General features: G+C 36.3%; 1 long non-coding RNA gene across 2 annotated transcripts; it reads left to right on the top strand.

Moving 5' to 3' along the window:
• Positions 1-3,345: 3,345 nt before the first annotated feature.
• Positions 3,346-4,208, top strand: LOC110680892. Of its 2 annotated transcripts, none has more exons than XR_002503016.1 (2): positions 3,346-3,615; positions 4,079-4,208. It is a non-coding gene; the product is annotated as an uncharacterized LOC110680892 (long non-coding RNA). The 2 variants fall into 2 exon arrangements; XR_002503017.1 differs by having other exon boundaries at positions 3,423-4,024.
• The last annotated feature ends 7,106 nt before the right edge of the window (positions 4,209-11,314 follow it).

The following is an 11,314-nucleotide window of genomic DNA, read 5'->3' as shown; positions in this document are numbered from 1 at the left end:
TATTGCTCGCTGAGCTCTGATGCCGTTAATTCGTACTCTTCAGTAGTAGTAAAACAAAATGATAATTTTGTTAAATCTTCTTCTTTTCTGCGATTCGCCCAATCAAATAGTTCTTTTGCAGTTTTATCCAATTAAAACTCGAGAACCTTTCCTTCATATTCATAATTACCTCCCCAAGTAACCAGTAGGCACGATAATGCGGCACGGTAACAGCATTATATGCGCCTATAGGGTAATCATTTGATGCTTGTCAGTTTTATATACGCATATAATGCTATTATAATGCCAGAAAAGGCGAAATAGCGTGCCATTATAATGCGAAGATATAACCGTGCTTCTCGGCATCACTAGTGCTGATATAAGACCACGTGAGAAACGTCAGTTGTTTTCGCCAGGTTTTTCGGGCGAATATTTTGTGCTTTCGCGTACGCAGCCAGAGAGCTTTCGCGTATGCGGCTAAGCAGCTGGTACACGAGGTAAATAAATAAATGAATAAAAATGGAAACCTCCAATAGTATGCAAAATGTAATAAAATGATTGAGATAGTACTTCTCCGTATCAGACTTATTCATTTTGGTGGTTTTAATCCTTTTGATGACTTGAAATTGCCACATATTGATCCTTGTTTTATGATGATGAAATTCCTCATTTTGCGTCTCGAACCTGCGACACCTGTATTGTTGAGTTGTTGAAGTTCTGCTCCTTTGCTCCTTCGCCCACATAAGATGAATAGTATTGGAAAGAAAAGTGGCCAATTTAAACCACCACTTTTCCCCGTCATAAAAGCTGCAATTGTAGTAGTGAGAAGACTTATGTTTGACTCCCTCTCACCACTATATGTAAACACAAAGCACGTGGTATATCTGTCAAAACACTGTATGGCATTTAAACAGGCCCTGTATGCGAATATAGAGCCAATATAGTGCTTATTTAATGCCCGTATGCATCAGGCTTAGAAGCATTAATGATGCTGTAATAGGGTTTCTATGCAGCGGAAGTGCTGTTATAGGGTGTGTAAGCATTTGTGGTGCTATTATAATGCATGTACGCATTTATGATGCTGATTAAGGGCTTATTATTAGTGCTTATGGTTACTTGGGTCATCGTAGTCTGTATTTTCCACATCCTCAGGTCCTAATTTGAAGAGGTTTCTTCGTACAGCTTCGTTGATTTCACGGTATTTTTCTCGGAATAATTGACGTAACCCATCTTCGTCCATTTAATCGGAGTCACTTTTATTCCAGCTATCCCTTCGTTGAAGTGTTCGATGTTGACCTTCTGGATGCACTCATCTTCTGATTGATTTGTTGAAACAGATGTCGCTGATGGTACCGTGGCAAGACTATCTGCACTTGGTACTTCTGGTAACTCCTCAGTTGTTGTCGGTGCATCTAGTAATTCCTCAGTTGTTGTTGTTTTCGAACTTCCTGCAACCTGATCCACCGATGATGTACAGATTGCCCGTTTGTCAACGTTTAAACGGCAGGACGTACAAATGCGTAAATTTGTATTCAATGTAGACATTGGAGCATAACCAGCCGCTTTCAGTTTATCTATGGTGCTTTCGGTGAGATTTCGTAGCTCTTTCGAACACTTTTTTTCTGCAAACGGCCTGCAACAGTTGAGAAAGCGACTACTCATGTTGCTCGTTAGATTTTAATGAACAAAATCACTTTTAAGTTTTTACTGACTAGTTTGGTGTCGTTTGCTTGACTGAAGAAAAATTTTACAATTAAATCTTTTATAACCATAGTGGTAGTATATTTTTAGCTTTTTCGTGAGTATGTTCATGGTATGTACCTATCATGTTTTTGATGTTGTTGAAGTTACTCGCTTTCTCCCAAATATGATTAACAAAGTCTATTCTCTACCAAGGCGGGTCTATACCCAGGTGTAATCAGATTTTAACTTTGTGGAGAAAACCAGCGCCGAGAAAACCGACCTGCTTTACGTACCTGCTTTACGTATACTAGATCACCTGGGTATAGACCCGCCTTGTTCTCTACGAGGTAAACTTTTTGCAGGTAAACTAGTCGTATACCTGTATAGAAAACTTTTTTTGTAGCTTTTGTCTTCAATATTTGATTTCTTATAGGTTTCTTTTATCAAAAGGTTTCAACACTATTGAGAGAATTTTTCTTCAGTTACGTACAATAAAAATATGACACTATCAAGACTTTAGATCACAACACTGGATCGCGTCTATCTTTCTAATAGATGCTATAATAGTTATGAATAATTAAATAAAATATCATGAAAACAACTTGTTAACCTCATGTGGTACCCATAACAAAAAAATTCAGCAACAAACTGCGGTCCTAAAAAAAATTAACAATGAAAAAAAAAAATTCACTAAGTGTCAAATTTGTGAAATATTTGAAATGTCATAACTTTTTTGTTTATTGGCTTACCATCACCAAATTTTTATGGTAGATAGCTAATATAATGGACCGTTTTCCCTCAAAAAATTACGTTGGTATTCCGATAGGGTTTTGAGATATTTAAGTTTTTGTGACAAAAATGATGTTTTTTAATGCAAAAAAAAAATTGTTTGTACTGTGTGTATTTTTTTTTGGAATCTTTATTTAGTTTTCTAACTTTGTTTCTTTAGTTGTCTAACAATCGAACGAACCGTTTTTGCTGTGCAGCTTTTTGAATATTTTTGAACCATTTTCACATACACCCTTTTGAAAAGTTAGTCGTGACTCAACTTGAAGATTTGATATCGGAAAATGACGATTTAGATGGAACTGAAAAACTGTGCAAAGTTTCAGATATTTTTGAAATGGTCGATCAGAATCGACTTGCATGCCTCCGTGGAATCCCTCTGTTGTAGAATTCCTAGAGAAAACTTGAGGGAAATCACTCAATGTACCTTTGCACAAATTTCTAGTTGAAGAAATTCTGTACATAAGAGTACATTCTAAAAATCCACAAATGAATCTCTGGTGTAATTTTTGAAATCTATGGAAGAATCGTTTGAGAAATTTTGGAACTGATTTTTTATGAAATCCATAGTTTAATTTCTGAGGGTATCCTTATAAGAATTTCAGGATGTGTCCTGGAAAGGATCTAGAACAAAATTCTCCAAAGAATTCCTTAGAATTTTTAGAAGGTATCACTTATTGTACTGCTGAAGAAATGTTCGAAATCATCAAATACCTAAATTAAATTCCGATGAAATTTCAGACGATATTTTGTTGTGTTAAATAATGTTTTAGTCTAGATCTCCATTTGCTATATTGCCCCAAACTATCAATAAATATAACATGTGGTCCCCACATTTCTTCTTTTCTACTAACTGTCAAATTAAACTTACAAATTTCAAGCACATTATCAGCTGACACATTTACAAGCTTCATCGCACGTTACTTTCCAAATGTCAGACATTGCCTATGTTCGTATCGCAGTTCGTCAATGCAGAGCGATGAAATCTCGCACCCATCAGTTTCGTAGCGACATTCACTTCGCTCGGTGTGTTTCAAGAGTTTAGCAGCTCTCGATGTAGAAGCAAGTCGAGCGCTTTAGCTTTCCCACCTGAGTAAATCTATTCTCATACTTCCCTATCCGATACCTTTCACAGCTGTAGTCTATACATCGTCGTTTAATATTCCGGTATGTCACACGTTGTCTGATCATTTGAAGTGTTGCATAGTGTATACTGTTACCGTGTCGTCGCCGTTCCAAGCACAATGCGCCCTCTGTGACGTGTCTCCGAATGGTCTCGCATTTGTATGGGAATCGAAATTAAAATCTACGGGAACGTTTTTTTGAGGAAGGCCAATTCCAAGCATAATATATAGAGATAGACGCCGAGAGCCGTGAAGCTCAGCTTGTTTATTTTTGGTCTATTTTGGGGTTGAAACAAGCAAAGAAAGAAAAGCCGAATGCATGAAAATCAAGCCGTGAAAACTAGTGACAATTTTTTCTACACATCCTAGAGGAGTGAATTGTGTGTGATGCCTAAAAGCTTAACGAAGTAGATAACAGTGCAGTGTGATTTCCTGCTGAAAATAACACACCGGTCGGTAGATATTTGAGGTGGCTTCATTGTATTTCTTATCTCGTATTTCTACAGATATCAGAGGAAAAAATTGTGTGAAGTCATTGACGAAGGAAGCAAAACCTGTGTTCGTGTAGCTATTTAGAAGAAAAGTGTGAAGTTCGGAATTGAAACCAATCAATCACGGGAAACACCATGCCACAGTTCTACAAAGTAGAAATCAACAAAACAGAATGGGAGGTACCGCAGAAGTACCAAATGCTCACCCCTGTAGGAAGTGGGGCTTACGGGCAAGTCTGGTAAGTGTCGATTATCGAACAAATCTTTCAACGTGATCGGTACGCCGCATAGTAAAAAAAATCTCGATCCGGGTGTAAAATGTATAGCCACTTGAAGGTACGGCTATGACGTCATAGTTTGCGTTGGCATATGCCGCGGGATTCATTCCGATGTTGACACTGACTCTGGTAGTCTAGCTCTCTGACGACAGACTGGGGAATGAACAGAGTGCTTCTGGATTCATCTTCAAACCGGTTGTTACTTTTGCTACTTACTACCCACACATGTTTTTATTTATGGACACAGGTCGTTGCGAGTGATGTGTCGAGGAAGACAAATTGTATTGTTCTGTATTTTCTCTGCACCGGTAATAATAAACAATTTACATGTAGTGCGCAAGTTGTTTGCATTTTGTTGCAACGTTTTCATATAGGAGGTTCTGCTAAATGTAAATTTTGGAAAAGAAATCTCGCGTTCAGTATCATAAGGGCGTAACTGCATTGATCGATTTCTCTTCATCGATTTTCTCTTTAGCTAATTACTTGTCCGGGCGACTGTTTTCGATTGTTATTTATGGCTCAGTGGAAAGTACTTATCGCCCTTCATCGTACTGCACCGTAAAATGTTTCGAAAACCTATTAAATTTCAAGTAATAATGCAAAGAGAAAATCGATGAAGAGAAATCGATCACTGCAGATACGCCTGTATGATACTCAACGCGAGAATGTAACTTAAACATTAACTTATTTAAATTTCAATTGAATCATAATAAACGTAGATTTTAAGAATTGATCCAAATTCATTTTCCTAGTCACAGTTTATTAATGAATGTTTGGCTTAAATATAATCCCTACGGATCGAATAATGAAGAAAAAGTAACTCAAACACTAATATTTCCTTAATAACTGTGGAGATACAAAATTTAATCCTACAAAGAGAAAAAAGGTACTGTTTATTGATTAAATGCATTCTCTATTCATTTCTCTGATTTATAGATTATGATCTCGGTACAAATGATTGTTATGTACCAGTAGATTGGACTAGAGTTTTCATTCCCGGGAACATTTCCCGGGAATTGAGATTTCCCGGGATTCCCGTTTCCTGGGAAATGATTTTCTGTTTCCCGGGATTTTAATATTTCCCGGGTAGCTTTATAAAAAAAGAAATTACTATCTATTTTCAAACAAAAACCATCGCACCATTTACTTATCATATAATTTTAACCAATGAACTCACTACATCACTAGTTACATTTCGATGCTGATTTTTTGTTTTTTGTAATGAAATAGTTGTTCATAAAATAGATATCGTTTTTGACGAATTTTGCTATATAAAATAAATGAATTTTCAAGGGATCTTTTCTATAAATTCAGTAGGCTTATAAAGTTTTCATGGATGTAATAGTCACAATTTTTAATATAAAGACTCTAGTTGGATCAAGAATAAACTCCATGAGGTTTTTGCTTAATGCTATAAATTTTGTTTGTTGAAGCCTAGCGTTTGAAATGAAGCTATCATTCCTTTTGAGAAACATGAATAAATTATTAGTGCTGAACCATGGCTTTCAAATAGTACGTAACTTAGGGGAAATATTGCATTCCATAAATATGAATTTTGTACTTTGTTTTTAAATAAGATTTTAAATTTTTTTGACTTCAGACAATTTGACGTCATAAAAGTCAAAGAAATTTAGATTTTAGTTCAATTTCAATCAACGATCATAATAATATAATACATGAGGTATATTTTAAAATGATAAAAACCATAAAAATCTCAAAATCTACCATCAAAAATGGTTCATGTCGTTTTTATCGAAAAATGTACGGTTTATTCCATAGTCCAATCTACATTACATTACCGGCACCCGGGTAGAGGTTGAAATCTTTCTGCTGAGGCCAAAAGGTCTCTGTTATGGCTTTTCGTTATTATGTTATGATTTTTTATTGCTTAGGTAATCTAATGGCACTGGCATCCTAATGGCTAAGAGAAGAAAACTAGATAAAAATATATTTTAGGGCCAGAAAGTTAGTGTTAGTATACTAATTTCGATGAGAGCTACTATAGTACACTGAGAACAGCGTTGCGGTTGAAAGTATTATATCAGAGGGTTAAATTAAATACACAACGCCACTTGATTTGTGCAGACTAAATTCGCATTTATTACAAACAGTTTGTGTTTTCAATTTTACCATGGCATCGCTTCGACAGTAAAAATAACTATATCATAGTTAAAAACTTACAGTAAGTCAGAATCAAACCGAGGATCTGGCGCTTATCGCACGGCTATCGATGCGGTTGGATTGAGAGCGAACAAAACGCAAATAAAAAATGTTTATCACAGCCCAAGCTTGGTTGGAATAGTAAATTTTAAAACTTGTTCATGGTTCTCATTACTTCATCGCTTGTTTCAGTGTACAACAATTAGGGTGGATGATCCAGTGGTAGTGTTTAGTAAAGAAATTATATAAAACAATCTTAACCTTCCTTAGTCCCAAACAAAAAGTTACAAATTGTGACTATGGGTCGTTTTCGACCCGAAAATTAAAACTGCTGGCAAAAATCAGTGTGTTGGCCAAAAATCAGTGTGTGTCAGACCAGTGCCGGAAATATTTCTTGTTTTTACATTGTAAAACGTTTAAACGTTTATATAAAAACTGACTCGTTTCCACGATAGGCAAACAGTTTCAACACTAAATAAATCGCACTCGCTCGCTCCGCGTGTGTAGGAACAAGAGATGGATGGATATTGGTTATGAAAGGGGTCCACGTGGTCTGTAGGGATTTGAATTCTAAACTTGTAACCAACTCAGTTATTGGGTCACCAAGTGGCTCGGTAGCTTAGTTGGTAAAGCGCTCGTCTAGCATACAAGAGTCCTGGGTTCAAATCCCAGCCGAGCACGTGGATTTTTTTTCATAATTTCACCCATAATTTGTCCATCTTTACCACGCGTAATGAGTTAATTAATTTAATAACCATGCGGATTGGATTACCGAACAGCTCAATATAAGTGTCAGTTTGACTCGTTTCGCCAATGTAAGATTTCTCACATGCACCACATGGTATTTCATAAACTAGGTTTATGTTTCTATTTTTTGATTATCTTGTCTTTTGTTTTTGTGAATAGTGTATCTTTAATTTTGTCAACTGGTCTATAAGCTATTTTAAAGTCATGTTGTCGTAAATATTTAGACAGTTTTTCTCCTAAACCTTCAATGTACACACAACACGCTGTAGAAGAAGGACATGTTTTCGATTTTGACAAGACAAAAATTCTTGACAAAGTTACGAACAGCTACACTAGACTAATAACAGAGACTTTTTACATAAAGATAAAGGGCGATGAAAATGTTGTCAACATACAAAGAGATTCCGCTAATTTCAATAAGCTTAAATCCACCCCTAGCACCTAACGAAAATATGTATGTATGTAGAAGATATGTTTGTATGTAATGTATGTAGGGACTGTAATTAGTTTAAAAGTAATAGCCGTCGAATGTAAGCAAACGGCTGGAAGATTGTGAGTTTTTATTTTTGATGTGTTTTATGGGTTTTTTAAATTAAAATATATTTTAGAGTCCGCAGAAGATGGTCGAAAGCCAGTAAATCGATCGGAACGTCCGGACAGTCTGGCAAATAAAATTTGTTTATTTCTCGCCGAAAACCAATCGATGGAGAAAAGAGAAGTACATATAGGAATGTACCCCACGATACGGGTTTCTTCGGTGGTCATTTCTGGATTATTTCAGGAATGCAAAGGACGAGACTGGCCATCCATTCGTTATTATGTGAGAAGGGTCACGTGCTCAGAAAACTAGGAAAATTGAGCCGTCACATGTCTAGTTTTGGTACAAAACCCGAAATTTCCCGCAATAGAGATATCTCTGGTGGTCATTTCTGGGTTATTTTGGTGATAACAATTAGTCAAAATGGTCATTCACTTATAATTGAAAAAGAAAAGTCACAGATATTCAAAATCATGAAGAATGAGCCGTCGCATGCTTAGTTTTGGGTCAAAAAAATTAATATCCCGCAATCTCCAGTACCGTAATCCGGGGTAACATTGATCAGCGGGGTAAAATTGATCGCAATGACCCTCTTCGTAAAAAGCTCGAATCAACATTTGTTGACGAAATATTTTCAATGCATGAATGGCGATTCCCTTTCTTCTAATCATGAGCTAATAAACAATAGGGTTTTTGCGAAAATAAAGTTGTGTTCATGCGTAAAGTTTTCAACTTTTGTAAACAATGATTTTCATGATTATGGATGACACCATAAAAGAATCATGTCTCACATGAGTTCTGTAAACGATATGAGCAAGAGAAATGCGGTTGTTACTAAAAATGATATCGCCGAAAACGGCTCCGTTGTCAAAATTTTCATAAATATGTTCAATAAAACATAATTCACAAATTATTATAAAGGGTGAAGAATTTCCTTAGGAAATTGCATACATTTAGGCGTATTCCACAATTCAAGGTGTTTTTAATTTTAAAATAACTCAAAAAGTAAATGACTTATAAGAGTTTGACCTTCATATTCGGCTTCAGGGACCATGATTTTAGTAAGTAATGATATATTCAATATTACCGAACGATGTTTTCATGGTGTGATCAATGTTACCCCATATCAGCTAAATCAAAAACTCACTCAAAACATTTTTTTAAACACGCTTTAAGCTTTCACAAAACAAAATACAGTACATAAACACGAGCAATGGGTGGCAGTACTTGTTTTAAAAATATAAAATTTGCAACACATGCATTTTCAAATCAAATGTTTAAGAAATATTCAAAAAAATGATCAATGTTACCCCGGATTACGGTACCGTTTTGATTCATATTACGGACACTTAAGGCCTCAGTGGAGTATTAACCACCAAAAAGCCTATAAAATGAATTAATCTGTAGGATTCCGCCGCGTTATCGAGTCTCTAAAGCACTTAACTTTCGAATGGTGAGTGAAGATTTGGATTCCGCAGCATGAATAATTTTCAATAAATAGAAATGTGTGCACTTTTCATGATTCTTATTCCGGACGCTTCCTTACATTTATTGTCTCATATTCCGGACGTTTTGATTCAAATTCCGGACAGCTCGTGAAAATCAGAATAGGAAAAGTCAAATCGTTAATTGAAATCGTCAATCCACTGAAGAGACGTCTGAGGCAACTGGACATCATACATTTCCATAGATGTCTATGAAAAATCTTCTATATAAATAAAATGGAATGGTGTTTGTATGTCACGAAATGGCTTACGAACGGCTCAACGGATTTGAATGATTCTATCTCCGTTTTGTTCGTCAAGGGTTCCGACGTGTTTGTGTTTGTAAAAACTCCAGGATATCCACCGGGAAAGATGAAAAAACGAGCGTGAACGAATCTGTCATTTTGTATGGGACGATCAATTGCGTTTTTCAACAGCCTACTTGATGGCAAGACGAAGTTTGCCGGGACCACTAGTACTTAATAAAATTAGCCTCGAAAGTGAGAACTTTTGATTGACAAAAATTGAAACATTTCGCGTGAAATGTTTCCCATACAAAGTAGAGTGTCCGGAATTTGAAGTTGTCCGTAATATGAATCAAAACGGTATTCATTCCTGGGTTGTTTCGGCGGTCACAATTAGCCAGAGTGATCATTCATCTATAATTGAACTAGAAGAGTCACAGGCAAGATTGAAGGGAGGTTTAGCGATCTAAGCAGTCAGTGGGTGCGAAGTGAGGTCAGCTGCAGGGGTAGTGGAAGTGACAGCTGGCGAGCTGGTTAGCTGACGGGTTTGTGTACTCTTTTCTCCAATCTACCGTTTCTATGAAATTCTAAATATCGCACAACACGGGTATCTCCGGTAGCCATTCCTGGGTTATTTCTTGGTAACAATGAGCCAGAGTGATTATTCATCTATAATTGAACTGGAGTAGTCACAGGTATTCAAAATTATTTAGATTGAGCCGTCACATGCCAAGTTTTGGTACAAAAACTGAAATGACTCGCAATACGGGCATTTCCGGTGGTCATTCCTGGTTTATTTCGGTGGCCCAGAAGTACAAAAGTGGCCATTCATCTATAATTGAACTAAAAAATTGAAAACCCCGGTGACTCTGGGATTCAAAATCATGAAGATTGGGCCGTCGCATGCCTAGTTTTGGTACAAAAACTAAAATGTTCAACAATACGGGTATCTTCGGTGATCATTCCTGGGATATTTCGGTGGTCCAGAAGAACCAAAGGGATCATTCATCAATAATTGAACTAGAAGAGTCACAGGTATTCAAAATCATGAAGATTAAGCCGTCGCATGCCTACCTTTGGTGCTAAAACTTTGTGGTTCCCATATTACAGGTTTCCCGGTGGCCAAATAGTAAGGAATCGTTTCCGGAACCAGGTATGAATAACTAAGTGATTAGAGAATCTCTATTCACAGTCCATGTGAATACCTATGCAACAATATGAAAAAAAAAACTCTCACAAAACAATAATTGTCAGAAAATTGCAAATTGCTAGGTTATTACAATCAAAAGTTACATTGATTTGAATTTCGAAATGAGTCGAAAAAGACCCAAGGTCCTTACTAAGGTTAGAAGGGGATTCTAGTGGATCTCTATTTGGCATTAATTGGAACCTGTTGAACACGTTTTGGACAATAATTTGTTCTTATTCGCAAATTCATGAATTTTGATTTTTATAATTTTTATTTTTGAACATCCCCATCCTTATTTTTTGGAAGCTGCTTTTTACTTATTATTGACGACAGTTAAAATTTGATATTTTACGGTACTTCTGAAAATATGAATATCTTCAATTTTTTCTGCAACTTACTTTATTTTCGTGTAATTAGCGAAGAAAACAGTTGTGAAGTGACTACCACTAAGCGTTTTCTCCTTAGAACCTTCCTTAGCCGAGTGGTTAAAATCCACGGCTCCAAAACAAAACAATGCTGAAGGTGTCTAAGTTCGTTTCCCGGTCGGTCCAGAATCTTTTCGTAATGCAAATTTTCTTGACTTCCCTGGGCATAGAGAATCATCGAACCT

Source organism: Aedes aegypti, unplaced genomic scaffold, assembly GCF_002204515.2.
Source record: "Aedes aegypti strain LVP_AGWG unplaced genomic scaffold, AaegL5.0 Primary Assembly AGWG_AaegL5_hic_scaff_1970_PBJ_arrow, whole genome shotgun sequence".
NCBI classification, from domain to species: domain Eukaryota; kingdom Metazoa; phylum Arthropoda; class Insecta; order Diptera; family Culicidae; genus Aedes; species Aedes aegypti.
This window is presented reverse-complemented; position numbering and strand designations above follow the sequence as displayed.